Here is a 16411-nt window from a genome sequence, read left to right on the forward strand (position 1 = left end):
TTCTTCCTTCAGGTGACTGGTATTAAAGGCAGATTGATTTTGTACAGCTGAGGTTGACAGGATTTGGACCTGTTGGGTGTGGCAGTAGAGGGAGAGAGGAATCAAGTTCACTACCTAGAGTCCGGGAAGGAGCTGGCGGGTGTGTGATGGTGTCATCTGTATTGAGGGACACTGACAAAGGAACACATTTTCCCAGGAAGAACAAGAGTTCTGTCTGTCATCTGGATATCCACCTAGGGAGCATAATGTGTAACTGGAAGCTGTCCAAAATGAAGAAGTGTTCATAATTAATGTGATTTCCCCCCCAGATTACTGCATAATGCAGGATCATCAGGTGAACAAGTGATCATTCTTTAGGCATCCTGCTGAGTAAGAGGTGAGCCCAGTTGGGACACAGCTAGGTGCATCCTGGGGCTGTGATGCAGCCGAAGGGAACTACTCTGCTTTGTAGGGCAAGTATGGGAGGGACCCTAACATTTGGGGCTCTGGTGTGAGAGAGCCCCGGCTTAGGTAGGAGTGTTAATGAGGGTTGTGTTTAGGATGACGCTTCTCTCCTGGGCAGAGAAGGTACCTAGGTCAAGTTGAAATGTGGATCCCTCTTGCTGAGAGAGGGGAAGCCATGCTTCCAGCCAGGAGAGTCCTCCTTGAATCAGCCTCTGGGCAATCGTACTGTCAAAACTTTGTGCTCCAACTTCTAAGCCTCATTTACCCCTCTGTCTTATTGGTGGAGGGGTGGGGGTCCCACTTCTCTTCCTTTAGCTCCCGATGCTGAGGACTTTAAACCCTTGCCTTCTCCCTCCTCAGGCGTAGTTCCCTAACTCTGGGCAATGCAGTCTTTTCCAGTATTTGCCTCAAAACTGAGGCAAACTTGTACTAGGGACTAGGATCAAATCAGTGTTTTGCCTGTTCATCTGTGCACATTTCTCAAGTTTTCTGTTCATCTGTACACGTTTCTCAAATTTTCACTAGTATTTCTGAACAAAGTGCCTCAACCTTACTTAGCACCACTGACATTTGGGGCAGATCATCGTTTGTCAGGCTGTCCTACCTGAGGGTGTCAGGCAGCATCCCTGGCTTCTACCCACTAGATGCCAGTAGCTCTTCCAGAGCCTCAGGATGTGGCAACCAAACATGCCCTCAGCATTGCCAAATGCCCCATAGGGGACAAAATCGGCCTCAGTTGGGCACTAGTGCACTAAAACCTGACGAAATTGGGGGTGAGTCTGCTGTTTAGGCAAGTCCTGACCGCGATGCTCTTGAAGGCGATGGGGTGGAAAAGTCAAGCCAGTACGTCGGCGGCCAGCCAGTCACATTTACATCTTTTAATTCCCAGTCACATGACACACCCAGACGTTGCCTGTTCTGGGACCCAGGGCGACGTCCATTCACCACTCTCTCTTACCTCATTCGAGACACTGAAGGGCCAGATTCTTCGTTTTCTATTGAAAACGTGGGAAGCAAGCTAGAATTATTTCTGCAGAAACTGAATTTTTCAAGTTTTCATCCCTTGCTGCACCATATAACCAACTTGGTTCTTGGACAAAAAGGTGCACAGCGGTGTCCGAATGTGAGTTTTCTTGCTATAAGGAACAAGAGACAATACTCAGCCTATCAGTTCTGTCCGCTTACCATGATGAAGTCAAGCATTTCGGGGGGACCTTATAAAAGCGATTTTCCTGAAGGTCAGAAGATGAGTTTCAGCTCTGCCATTTCCTAGCTGTGTGACTTTGGACAGTGCTGTTTTTGAGTCTTTGTTTCCTGTATGTAAAGTGGGGCTAGGAATTCTTTCCTCAATTCACGATTATTTCAAGAATCAAATGGCATGATCTGAAACCGCCTTGTAAACCAGAAAATGCCATGCGTGTATTATCATCATTATGCCCCTTTCCATTTTTGGAAGGTGGACGTCTTCACAAACTGCCCTGTTAAATTTCCTTTAAAATACTCAACTCCCTCAGCTAAAAACTCATCTAACTAGGATATTTTCATTGGATTTAACCACTCAGCCAGGCTGAATTCAAGAACCCCAGTGGGTTTTAAATCTGCTCACTACTGACTAAATAATATGTTTGAAGAGAAAATAGCAAGCAATGATCAACATCTTATTCATGGGCATAATAGCGCTGCCGCAACTCCCCCTTTCTCCTCCCCTGTTATTATTAATGTGGTGTCATTACCTCACGTACATTGTGTCCCAGAGTGTGCCTGTCGCCTTTACATTACATATACATAATACATAAGTCCTACCCTCCAAACCAGCCATTACACAGGAGCAAGAGGAAGTCACCAGCGGCGGCAGATGTGGTAAGGCACTGGCGTTTCAAGTTGCTCACTGTGATCAGGCCTTTATTCTACTTGTCACGTAAAGAAATATTCCTACTTCTGTATTCAGAATCAAGTAGCAGCTGTGAGTGCAGATTCGGCAGGCACTCTGCTTGGTGCTCCCCACGCACCCTCTGGTTTTCAGGCTCCCAGAACCTGGGCTTTGCCCTCTCTTTCAGTGCAGAATCTGAGAGAGACAGGAATCGACCTGGCTCCCAGCATGTTTTCCAACTCTGAGCACAGCAGTCATGTCTTTATTCCATGCTGCTTTCAGATCAAGAATGCTTTAATATTCCCACACCAGGGAATTAAGAGAGACGACAACAACAACAAAAATACTCTGTATGGGAACTTGACAGTGTCTTTGCAAACAGAAAAGAACCGAAGGTCCACAGCTGTGCCGTCGTTAATTAGATCTCCTGGCGAGGAGTTAGAATTGATTGGTTGGCTCACTTCCCCAAAGGTCGTGTGCATAACTCGGACTCAGTTGCACCTAAGAATCACTTGATAAACTTTACCAACACAAAACAATACCCGCAGAACAACGGCAAGGCCTGCCCTCGATCACACTGTTCCCATAAAGGCTGAGCATCAGAGGCTGAGATGTTCTTGGACATTCTCTTTACGTGCTGAGGAATAGAGATTACGAATTCATCTTAACGCTCTTTGGGTCTATTTTCCAATCTTCCCTTTCTGCTTTTGATTTTGGTGTTATTAACAGTTTTCTTCTTGGAACTTACCGGTCACTTGCAGCCTTGTAGATGTCGGGGAGACATTTGTACCGAGAAGGGACACGACTCCTCGCCGGTTGTGTGACTGTGACTTGTGGAATGTACCTTTGTGCTGAAAGTATGTGCTCATGGTAGTAGTTACCTTTGTCTTTTCTGACTGTACTTCCTATTTCCAGGTCCAGCTGGTTTGCCCCATCCCCAAGAATTCTGGTGAGACTTTATTTATAGCTTTTCCTGCCTGATGATCATTTGAATATCTTATTTGAGTCAGTTTCCAAAACGATTAAGAGTTTTGGAATCAAATTTGATTTGTAGTCCCAGCTCCTATAATTCTTTAAGATTGTGTGATTTCTTTCATGTCTTCTTTATAGGGTTATTGTGCAAGTTAAAAGATAATATTGATAAATTGCTTCTAATGTCTGTTATATAGTGAGCATTCAACAAAGGCCATATTATCATCATCACAAATATAATATTACTCTTCCCTTTTTGTCTGTGGCCTCCTAAGAAATAGGAACATTCCACATTCACTGCTCTTTCCTTCACGTCTAGGGGAGAGTTTGGCATACACAGTGAATGATTAGATAAATGAGTCACTTTGAGGATTAGGTGATCTTTATTTTTTGAAGAGGGATTTAGAGCATTAGGAATTACTTTGATCAGTAACCAAACCCCCAAGTGGACAGTACAGGCTTAAAGGAATTATTTTGTGCCGTGTACCATCTTCTATGGTACTTTCCAAGGGTGACATTCATTTCCCTTGTGCATCCTCATGTATGATAAATTCTAAATCTAGGCAAGTTAGACAGCTATTCTCAACACCTGGTTTCCTTGGCAACCCTTCACATAAATGGTAAGGGCCTGTTGTGGAGGTGAATGTCAATGTAACCATAGTCTGAGGCTTCAAGGTCAAGGTAAAAATATTTTGAATTGCAGTAAGACTTTTTGTTAATGTTTATTAGATGTGTTACAAGGGCTGAGTAGAGGCACCATCTTTTCAGGGTGACCAGTGGAGAGGGTCATTTTGGTTGTTAGGAGAAATTATGTTGATCTTTGACAAGGTTTTCCTTTGGATCTGTCCTATACCAGGATAGTTTCACCTTCCATGTTTTACGAGAGAGAACCGTTTTAAAACCAACCAGAAATTAATTAGGTGGCACCTCTGGTTCACCCTCCTTAACCCTCCAGGTTGCCCTCCCTTGGGTTTAGAGTCCAGTTGACCTGCAGGGTAGATCTCTGAAGCTGGGACCCGCGAGTGTCACAGGAGAGAGCTTCACCTCCCAAGGATTACAAAGCCCTCTGAAAATGTAAAGCACCTCGTTAACGCAGAGCAGCATGGCGTCTCATTAATTGTAGGCTCCGAGGCTGGCTCTTGGAAGGTTCCCTGTGCAGGAAGTGGTTGGAGTAGGAGAGAGGGAAGCCTGGGCAAGTAAGAGTTCTCCTAAAATCTCTAGATGAACTTGAGAACAGATAACTGTAGTGTTTTGTGATTAACCTGCCTTCTGAGTAAGTTCAGGACGAACTGCTCAGCTCAGCAGATTTGGGGCTTAGGCTTGTGTTTTTGGACACTTTTCTGTTTTGTGGTGAACTTGGTGTCCTACAATCCTGTAGAGCAAAGTTTCTCAACCTTAAAAAAAAGGTATTCTCAGCCTTTCCCTGGAAGCTTATTTAGATACATTTCCCCCCAATTGCACCCCTCCCTGTAACAAACCATGGTACCTTGGTAATATCCAAGATTTTTTTTGCACAAAAAAAGCAACTTTTGCCTTGTTATGAATGCATGCTGAAGAATAAATTTATAGTAACCGGGAAACAAGAGGTATTTCCCCCCCTTACATTTACTAGCAAAATGATTATCTCCATTTTTTTTAGCACTTTGAGCAGGAATTGAGAGAGAGAGAGAGAGAAGAGGGAATAGGTGGGGTTTTAGCTGGTTAAGCCTGGTCTTTCTAACTCCCAAATCCTGTGTTCTCTCTAGCTGAGATTCTTGCTGCTAGGTCACCCAGGCCATCTTTCTGTGAACACAGGCACGCACTCGCGCGTGCGCGCGCACACACACACACACACTTAAAGACTATAGACAAACAGGTTATGACAGACACTGATCAAACGCCACAGCGTCTGACTTAGAACTAGAACCACCAGGATATCCCCCGTTCCGTTCCCTACCACCTGGAGTCCCCATTAACACAAACCAGTACCCTGCATGCTGTAATAATGCTTTTTTGAAAGAATTGATTTTGTCTCTGCAAGCAGTCATCTCGTGTTTGAGGGGATGAATGAATGGTCAGTGAACACAACAGGTTCACCAGTTAGCCTCGTCCCAAGGAATGGTCCTCGGGACACACCACCTGGGTACTTGTATGGTTTTACTTTTTCAGAACTAATCATCGAGTGCCTTCTGTGTGTCAGAAACTGTGCTAAGTATACATACATAAATACATACTGTGCACTATAATAAGAAGAATTGCAGCTTCTAAAAATATTAAGTCCAGGCTACACAGGAGCTAATGCAATTTTCTCCCTAGTGCATTGAAAAATCTATTAGTTAAGAAGGCAGCTATATTTCAGGAAATTAAACCACTGTAACAGTCCAGTTCACAAATCAGAACTCCCAGTGCTTTGAAATGCTTCGTTTCATAATGGAAAGTACTGAGGGATGTTCAGGCAATCCGTAAAAGCTCCAGTGACCATTCCCCCCCAAGCTTCACACAGCTAAATACAGAATGCTTCTTGCCAGACGGGAGAGGAAGGGGATTCGTTGCCACTGATCGGAGGAGGAATGTGTTTATAGATCCATGATCACATTCTTCTTGATTCATTCTACCTTCGTCATCAGTCTAGAATTATATGTATATGTTTTTAATATTTATTCATTTATGAGAGACAGAGCATGAGCAGGGTAGGGGCAGAGTGAAAGGGAGACACAGAATCTGAAGCAGGCTCCAGGCTCCAAGCTGTCAGCACAGAGCCCGACGCGGGGCTCAAACCCATGAGCCGTGAGATCATGACCTGAGCCAAAGTCAGATGCTTAACCGAGTGGGGCCACCCAGTCGCCCCTAGACTTAATTATGTTTATGGAAGATGGTTTCTCAGATTTCTGAACAATGAGCGTTTCAGGTGGAAGCCAGCTAACTCACTTTAGGCTGGAGTTGTAAGGTCTGAACAATGTACATTGACGCTTGGTGTAGAAGGCCGTCACCTGAAAAGACCAGCCCGGGGTCTCTTACAAGGTTCCCTCCCAAGTTTCCATTGTGGGAAGATGTGAAATCTGTAACTCAGCTCTCCCGTTGATACTGGTTCCTCAGAATCTCACAGTAGCCGACCTAGAGTGGCTTTTATGGAAATGGGATTTCTAAGTTTAAAAAGGAACCTTCTAGGTTTCACAGTCATTAGCTGCCCATGAGGTGTAGGGTTATCTAAAGAACTCCTGATCTTCCATCAGTTCTTTTTTGTATTAATCTTTGAGAAAGGCCCTTTCTCCCTGTGCATCCAACTGTATCAAGTTCAAGTGGTATACTTAAGTTTTGGGCCATCTCATGCCATGTTTCTGAACAGTTAGCTGGTTGGTGATCCAGTGTAAATGATTCAACCAACAAGACCTTGAGAAATACAGTACTTACTGTGTCTCCTTAGTGATTCTTGGGGTGTAGTCTGGGGACACCTGTTTTACAGGGCTCTGGTTTAAGAATAAAGATTTTAAAAAATATATTTTTAAGTTTTGATTTAAATTTAAGTTATCATACAGTGTGATCTTACTTTATGGTATGCAATATAGTGATTCAGCACTCCCATACAATTCCTGGAGCTTATCAAAACAAGTACACTTCATAATTTTCATCACTTATTTAACCCATGCCCCTATCCGCCTCCCTCCTAGTAACCATGAGTTTATTTTCTAAAGTTAAGACTCTTAGTGCAGATTTCTGGACCCTGCCCCATACCTGATGAATCGTTACCACCTCTGGGTGTGATTCTGGGAATCTGCAATTTCTTTTCTTTTTTCTTTTTTAAAATTTATTATTTATTTTAAAGGAGAGAGAGCACGTGAGCGAACATGAGCAGGTTAGGGGCAGAGACAGAGAGAGAATCCCCAGCACGTTCTGTGCTGTCAACAGGGAGCCTGACTCAGGGCTCAAACTCATGAACTGTGAGATCATGACCTGAACTGAATCCAGGAGTTGGATGCTTAACTGACTGAGCCACTCAGGCACCCCTGGGAATCTACATTTTCTGTAGGCATCCTCTAAGCTTCTAATATTTCTAAGCTATCTTCTGTTAATCTTTCCCTACACAAGTTGTTAGAGTATATTCTACGGATACAGTTGAGATTGTGTCTCTTTGCTAGTGAAAACCGTTTTGTTTCTTCCCACCATCTTTAGGACCTTGTCCAGTGCTCACTGGCAGGATGTACATCCTGCTCCAGGCTTTTACCTAGGTATATCAGACTATCACACACACATGCACACGCTGTTGTTTATTTATATCTCTGTACCTTCACTGATGATAATATCTCTACTATCTTGCTTTTCTCTCATTATCTGAGGAACTCAATTTTCAACTCATTTTTAAGACCAAATTTAAGGCTCATCTCTTCCAAACATCTCTAACTGGCTACTCTCCCTGCCCACCTCTCTCTCCTTTTTTATTGTACTTCTGCTAAACTGCTCTTATACATTCGCTTAGAGTTCATCATAATCCAGTTGATACCATTCTAGAATTACAGATATGGTAACTAGTTTCCAAGATGTCCCCCAATAATCCCTGTCCATTAGTATTCATACCCTTGTTTAGTCTCTAATCATGTTGCATAGAGCTGACCTGTATAATAAATAAGACATTTTCAGAAATGACACCATGCCACTTTTTTTAAACATCTGTTTATTTTTTGAGAAAGAGAGCACAAGCGGGGGAAGGGCAGAGAGAAGGAGAGACCAAATCCATAGCAGGCTCTGCACCATCATTGCAGAACCCGATGCAGGGCTCGAACTCACAAACCGTGATTTCATGACCTGAGCCAAGATCAAGAGTCAGATGCTTGACCAACGGAGCCACCCTGGCGCCCCAACACTGTGTCACTGCTGAGGCCAAGCCGTAAAAGACACCCTAGGTTCTCTCTTGACAACTCACTCTGGAAGAAGCCAGTCTCCATGTTGTAAAGACATTGAAGCTGTCTGGTCAGGAGGTCCATGTGGCAAGGAGCTGAGGTTTCCTTTAAACAGCCAGCATCACCTGCCATGTGGGTATGAGTGAGCCATTTTGGAAATAGATCCCAAGCGTTCAGATGTCTGCAGCCTCAACTGACAACTTGAGTGCAAACTCAAGAGTGATCCTGAGCTAGAACCACTCAGCTAATGTGCTCTCGGATCCCTGATGCTGAAACTGGGTGAGACAGGAAATATTTCGGTTTTAAGCTGCTATGTTTTGAGGTAGCTTCTTTGTTTTTATTTTTATTTTTTTAATGTTTTTTATTTATTTTTGAGAGACAGAGAGCACGCGAGCAGGGCAGGTCAGAGAGAGAGGGAGACACAGAATCTGAAGCAGGCTCCAGGCTCCAAGCTGTTAGCACAGAGTCTGATGCCGGGCTCGAACCCACGAACTGTGAGATCATGACCTGAGCCTAAGCCGGACACTCAACTGACTGAGTCACCCAGGCGCCCCTCAGGTAGCTTCTTACGGATAATGAATATCTAGTAGACCATGGACTCCTCGAGAACATCAGCTGTTTTATTCATCATGGACTCTGGTCCCTAGCCTCTCCTCAGTACCTGGCCCATGTTAAGTTTTCTAGAAATGCTTATTTAGATGATCACTACTGAGCTAAAGTGGATTTTTTTTTCCTGGCAAGGGTAAATATAACTGCAGATGACTTTATCTTGTAAATATGAATCTCCTCTTTTCTGTTGCTTTAAATATCTTTGGTAATGTTAACAATGAACAATAGCCAACCCTTCTTTTTTTTAATTTAATTTTTATGTTTAAAAATTTTTTAATATTTATTCATTTTTTAATATAGTTTATTACCAAGTTGGTTTCCATGTAACACCCAGTGCCCCTCTCTATGACCATCAACCCCCTTCTCCTTCCCCTGCTCCCTCTTTAGCCCTCAGTTTGTTCTCAGTATTCAAGAGTCTCTCATGATTTGCCTCCCTCCCTCTCCCCAACTCTTTTCCCCTCTTTCCCTTTCCCGTGGTCTCCTGTTAGGTTTCTCCTGTTAGACCTATGAGTGCAAACATATGGTATCTGTCCGTCTCCGCCTGACTTATTTCTCTTAGCATGACACCCTTGAGGTCCATCCGTTTTGCTACAAATGGCCAGATTTCTTTTTTCTTTTTCTCATTGCCATATAGTACTCCATTGTATAGATAAACCACATCTTCTTGATCCATTCATCGGTTGATGGACATTTAGGCTCTTTCCATGATTAATAGCCAACCCTTCTGTATTGCACCAGGATTCTCAGAGTCCTAAGGAGTATATGCTCTGAGGATATCCACTTTACAGATGAGAAAGGCGAGGTGCATGGAGATTTAATCACTTGCCTGAAGTGATGCAGCTAGTGATGGACAGAGCCAGGATTCAAACCCAGGTGGTGAGGCTCCAGAGTGCACATTGTTAATCAGCTTAAAAGCTTGCATTTTAAATATTGCAGCCACTCTGGAAAACAGTGTGGAGGTTCCTCAGAAAACTATCCATAGAACTCCCTTATGACCCAGCAATCGCACTGCTAGGGATTTACCCAAAAGATACAGAAATGCTGATGCATAGGAGCACATGTACCCCAATGTTCATAGCAGCACTTTCAACAATAGCCAAATCATGGAAAGAGCCTAAATTTCCATCAGCTGATGAGTGGATCACGAAGATGTGGTATATATACACGATGGAGTACTACATGGCAATGAGAAAGAATGACATATGGCCATTTGTAGGAAAGTGGATGGACCTCGAGGGTGTCATGCTAAGCAAAATAAGTCAGGTGGAGGACAGAAACCATATGTTTGCACTCATAGGTCTAACAGGAGAAACCTAATGGAGGACCAGGGGGAGGGGAAGAGGGAAAGACAGTTGGGGAGAGAAAAAGACGCAAAACTTGAGAGACTATTGAATACTGAAAACGAACTGAGGGTTGAAGGGGGAGGGGGGAAAACTGAGGGTGGTGATGGAGGAGGGCACTTGTGGGGAAGAGCACTGGGTGTTGTATGGAAACGAATTTGACAATAAACTACTTAAAAAAAAATAAATAAATATTGAGCGCTTCCCATGGGGTGAGCACTGGGCCAAGCACCTTAGTTCTTCTGCCTCATTTAATACTTTCCCAAACCTCATGTGATTTATGTCGTGTTCTCTATTTTATGGGTGAAGGGGTACAGGCTTCGGGAGATGAACTTGCTGGTTTAGAGGCAGTGGAGCTGGATTGGGAATGCGGCCACCCGGACGCCCAAGCTCGTGCGTGTTCCATGGCCTGCCTCCCTGGCATCTCCCAGAGCCCCTGCCCACCCGCACTCCTCACCCTCCTTTCTCAACAATTATGTTCTGCACATACAGCTTGGTTGCCAAGACGACCACTCAGAAACAACGTGAAAGGCAAATGACTTTTCGAACATTCTGCGGCTAGGATGACTCCTTTTTTAATTTTTAAAAAGGTGTCACGGTGATTCGTAATCCTCAGGAAAACGTTGATGTGGGTGCGAAGTCTGTTTTGAGCAATACATATTTCCAGGATGATGGAGGAAAGCTTACATACTATAAATAAAATAACGCCCTGGGAGGAGAGCAGGGCACGCTACTGTTATCCCTGTTATACAGATGAGACAATTCAGGCCCAGAGAAACGTGGCGGCCAGGAATACCCAGCCCCAAGGCCTTCGTGCCTAGTCTGCATGAAAGCTGCTTCTCAGTGAATGAAGGTTTGTCTGGATGGAGATGGGCGCGGTCGTGACGATACAGGATCCCGGAGAAGTGAAGGACATGCCTGGGACCAGGGGCCGGGGGAAGCGAGGAAAGAGAAACACTCATCATTTCAAAGTGGAAATGTATCAGGCTGAAAGACCGGAGAGGAAGGGCTCAGGACCTCATTCCCAAGTTCCAGCATTGGGATGGTAATCTCCACCCCACTCATGGTGGGAGGTGATTAGCTAAAAAAGTATATAGACGCATCTTTCTGTAATGCCTGACACATAGGAAGCACACAGGAAATGCTAGATGGTACTTTCTGTTCTCATCACTGGGGCATCCCCAGAGCCTCCTGAAAATCGTCTTTAAGAAGAAATGCGCACCATTCCTTGATAAAACCAACCTCTCTTCCCGTCTTTCCCTTGTCTGTCAAAGGTCAGGAGCCTGGCCTCACATTGAGACATCATGTTCCTTCACACCCTATGCTTTGTGTTCTGTTACTACCCTGGTCAGGTTTTCTGAGCAACTTCTCTGTGGGTCACTCAGCCTCAGATGAACCTTAAAATCCCCTGTAGCACCTCATAGAAACTCCGCCTTGGGATCTGTCTGGCCAGGAACTGGCAGTTTGGGGAAGGTGAACTTTCCCTTGACAGTGCCCCCCACCCCCTCCTCTGCCTAGAAATCCCCAAAACCTGCGATTGCTAATGCTCTGTGATCGTGCGTTAGGTAGTATTCCTGAGAGCAATTGCATTTTTGCTAATTAAATCTTAGAACATGCCGCCTAGAATTATTAACAGCCATTACAAGGATAATTGTCGATTAAAATAAACCTAACTTTCATTTTTATTATTGTTTTAATTACATAAACCCTTCGGTGTGTTTATAATGATGCCATGCTTGGTTTTGGCTCCGCACGGTGTTGCGGTCTTCTAGAGTGTTCTGAGGTCAGTCTGCGTGGTGTGCTCCTAGGTCTCTGCAGTAAGCCTCTAAGGATGGGTTCCCTACTGACCCTATGACTTAATGTCCTGATTGGACTCAAGTTTATTGCAGGACGGGAGTGAGATTTGATACCAGTAGGAGTTACAGCAAGAGACTGTTCCAAGGGCTCCAGGGGTGACCATTTGCACTCAATTTGGTGTATAAGTAGCTTTTTCCTCCTAAAACCAAGGGTATCTTGTCCAGTTTGGAAACCTACCAGCAGAAGCTTTGAGTTTCCAGTGAGATCCCAATGTAGGATTTTGTTCATCATCTTTATAGGACTCTAGGGAAAGGTGAAGAGTGACCTTTTTCTCTGATAAAACCGTCTTAATTCCTGACTTCCCTTGACTATCAAAGGCGCATCATTTCTTGCTTTTCTCAAGCTCAACATCCTGAATCACCTGAGCCTTCACAGTGCGGACAGACCTTTCCTGGGAGAAGAGAAGCGGCCTTCGCGGAGGCCAGCCGTGTGCCCAGCACCAGGCTGGATGCTTTGCCCTTCTCCCAGCAGCATTGTAAAGAGCGTTCCAAGCCCCCATTCTGCATGAGAAAAGCCTCAGTGAGGTGCAGGGATGGAATGGTGCGAAGGCCCAGGCTTTTGGGGCTCAAGGAGCCACGCCTCTTCCAATGCACTGTTCCGACTCTGGACTTGAGCAATTAGGGAGGTTTCTGCCGCAAGTTGCAGGAAACGTCAAAGGTAGGATTTAAACCCAGCAGTGATGCACGTCCATCAAAGGTTTTCTTGAGTAATGACTGTGTTGTTACCACAGCAAAAAATGACATCGTCCCTGCTCCAGGGAGTTCCAGCCCAGAGCTGGTGAGAGGCATGGAAAATTAGACACAGAATGAGAGCATGCTGTGCTAGAGGGAAGCAGCTTGCTCCAGGAGCCCATGCCCAGCCTGGGGCCCTGGGGAGGTGGCCACGGGTGTGGGGGTCCCTTCTAAGATGAGGTTTGAAAAAAGAGCAGGATTAGACTAAGGCGGGGCTGGGGGGGGCATGTTATATTCTACTTCTATGAGAGAACGCCATTTATAATAAATGTATCTGCTTCTTACCACACGTTCTTTACCCCCGTAGATTCCTTGGTTTTCTTTCTGGGGTTTTCTTTCTGAATACAAACTCACTCGAATGCTTCCTTTACCTTTAATTGAACACTCTGACTTAATTGATTATGTATTAAGTCGGGGACTTGGGGCGACATTCCGGCCTGGGCTCATGTTGAGATTAATTTATTCCTGTCTCCCTACCGTTCTGTGATGCATCTGAGTGCCTCACATGTGTGTTAAAAATAAAGCTGAGCGTCGGGGCAATCTAATTAGATGGCTCAGCCCAACGCTCTGGTGTTCAGTCTTCACCAAGCTCTCCGGCTTTGATGGTAACCAAAATAGATGAATAAGTTAATCAAAGGTCTGATTAAATACCGCAGCTCTGCCGCATGGACCCGTGATTGCCAGGCTTCAGTTCAGGCAGGTTCTCAGGGGAGAGGAAGCTGAGCTGAGTCCCAGAGGCCGGGGCTTTCGTGAGGAAGAGTTCTTTAAAGCCCACTGGAGACCCCTCCTCGAGGAGCCCCCAGACCCCTGATCTAAGCTGAGGGCCTGTCAGGCCGCTCACTTCAAAGAAGGATAACATGGAGAAGGCATACAAGCTCTTGCTGTAGGTTTAGGTCCTGTTCTCGGTGGGATTATGGGCACATCACTCTCCTTCGTGTGCCATTGGTCCGTCTGTCCACCTGCCCATCCTTCTGTCTGTCCATCCTTCATTCGCCCTCCCATCATGGAGAGCATCTTGAAGCTGTCACAAAGAAGGCATCGCACTTTGGTCTTGGTCGTCATTAGTTCAGTGACTGCCGCAGGTGTCAGGTGTGCCCCTCTGGGTGCTCTCTGGCCCTTCTCCACCCTACTTTGTGCCCCGTGAGGCTGCTGCACAGGGCCATGCCTTTCCCTTGGGCCTCCTCTGGGTTTGTACAGAGGGGAACCTTCGCAGGACATTGGTGGATCGGAGGGGAGAGAGGCGGAGTGAGACGCGTCTCCCTGCTCTGCCCTATCAGGGTGCCACCGGTTGGCCGTGTCCCTCTACTGAAGGTCACTGCTCCCACCTGGTGGCTTATTCGTAGGGCCGCCCTGTTGAGATTCCAGCGGCCACTGGTACCAGCCCTCGGGCCTTGGGTGGTAACGGCCCCCCACTCTTCATCTTCTCGGGTGCTACACGGTGCCTCGCAACTGGTCCTAAATTAAGCACACGCTTCAATAAATAGTTTTTTTTATTATCCCAGTTTCCTCTGATTACCCAGTTGGAGTTGCTGTTTCCACCCACACCCCGATACAGTGCAGCAAGTGGGACAAGTAACTGCCTTTTTTAAGTGACAGGAGCACAGAAAGGCCAAACAAACTTGTCCACGGTGATGTGGCGATTAAGGGACGCCAGAGTCTGAATCCAGGTGTGCCCGACTCCAGAACAGCAGACCCCCCCCTCCCCCTTTCCAGTATGGAGCAAAGAGGCATGGCTGTCTAAATCCTGGACATGATGGGGGGAATCGGGAGGAAGGGAGCGTCTATGAGCTGAGAGTGTTTCCTGTATGGAATACTCACAGCCTTTAATCTCCTTTAGTTTTTCCGTGAACCATGTGATGTAGGCATTGCCTCCATTTTACAGGTAAAGGAGCTGAGGCTTAGAGAGATCAACCACTTGTATGGGACAGGGGTTCACATTTTGCCTTCTGTCTTTACTTTGCCTCCTCCCTGCTGCCTGGGAACATGGTGTTGAGGGCGACAGAGTTCAAGGTTCCTTTCCTGACACCGACACGTGATGAACAGTTTCATCCATCCGTTTATGTGTTTTCTTTTCTTTTTTTTCCCCCAAATTGCACATGGATGTCAGCCACTCCTTATCAGTAGTTAAACTGAAGATGAATGCAGAGCAGGTTTGAGAGATGGGCTGGATTGTGTGAGCTACCATGGCTTTCCCAAGGCAGCCTCCGTGTCCCTGGGTTCCCACCATTACCAGATGTGGACATGTTTCAAAAGAATACAGGGCTTAGGTTTTCTTTACAACGGTAACAGTTGCTTATTTTAAAGAATTGAAGAGTGTTTAAAAGCGCAGGGGCGCCTGGGTGGCTCAGTCAGTTGAGTGTCTGACTTCGGCTCAGATCATGATCTCACAGCTCAGGAGTTCGAGCCCAGCATTGGGCTCTGTGCTGACAGCTCAGAGCCTGGAGCCTGCTTCAGATTCTGTCTCCCTCTGTATCTTGCTCTCTAAAAAGTAAATAAATAGTAAAAAAAAAAAAAAAGTGTAGTTAAATGTGTGTGGGTGTGTGTACACATATCCTTTTATCTAGAGAGCAACCTGTCATCCATGAATGACCACTATTATAATTCGATGCCATGCTTCTATTTCTTCTTTCTCTGCATAAATTTGGGTGGATGAGTTTCCATGTTGTTTGATTGTACACAGTGGTTATTAAGCAAAAGCAACTTGAAAACTTGCTTTTTTTCTTTTAACATTCTATGTAAGTTTCCTCTCAGTATATCTTAATCTGCATTGATCATAGCCGTTGAATAGTATGCTATCAAGCTAAAAAAGAAAAAAAGAAGCGTGTTTTCATTAAATGTCCAGTTTGGGGTATTTTGGATTGTTTCAGTTTCTTTTATAACTGATGAACATCTTTGGGATGTTATAAAGATGAACATCTTTGGGAACAAAACTGGTTACTTGATTTTAAATGTGACTTTTTTTTTTTTAGAGCAATGTCCTCAGAATGAGATTATAAGGGCAAAGGGGAAGGGTGTTTTTTGGAATCTTGAGAAAGTGGCCACGTTTTCCACTGAAGAGTTCCCTTGTAAGTGTTAACATTATTTTTAAATTCATTTATTTATTTTGAGAGAGAGAGGCACAGCATGAGCAGGGGAACGGCAGAGAGAGAGAGAGTGAGAGAGAATCCCAAGCAGGCTCTTCACTGCCAGCACAGACTGAGGTGGGTCTTGAACTCATGAAACTGCGAGATCATGACCTGAGCTGAAACCAAGAGTCAGACGCCAAATAGACTGAGCCAACCAGGTGCCTTCTAAGTTTTAACTTCATGAAAACTAAGTGCGCCTTGGCTTCCATGGAAATGCCCCCTGGCCGCTAGGATAGGGCCCTCCACCTATAATTACCTTCATATATGACCTATAGCTTTGCAAACTTTGAGCGCACTGGTGTTCTGTATTATTTTTTGCCTTTGCCTTTGGGTCCCACGTCGTACTGAGATGTGTGAGTTGCTGACGGAGTTACCCACCTTCGGGATGTTGGTTGTCCTGTTACTTACATCATGTGACAGCTTTCCATTGGTTGGTAATTACTGTTGATGGGTGTGTCTTGTCTTGCTCCCCAGTGAAGAGTGTTGTGTGGATTATGACCAAGCCCTCCTCATGTGCTTGAGAAACAAGAAAAGGAACAACACTAATTGGTTCAATTACAACTCTAAAAAATAGATAAGCAGAAGCTTT

General features: G+C 45.1%; 1 protein-coding gene across 3 annotated transcripts in view; it reads left to right on the plus strand.

Moving 5' to 3' along the window:
• LARGE1 (LARGE xylosyl- and glucuronyltransferase 1) overlaps positions 1-16411 on the plus strand; it is a 528769-nt gene that overhangs the window by 283358 nt on the left and 229000 nt on the right. The window lies entirely within an intron of this gene.

Source organism: Suricata suricatta, chromosome 10, assembly GCF_006229205.1.
Source record: "Suricata suricatta isolate VVHF042 chromosome 10, meerkat_22Aug2017_6uvM2_HiC, whole genome shotgun sequence".
NCBI lineage: Eukaryota > Metazoa > Chordata > Mammalia > Carnivora > Herpestidae > Suricata > Suricata suricatta.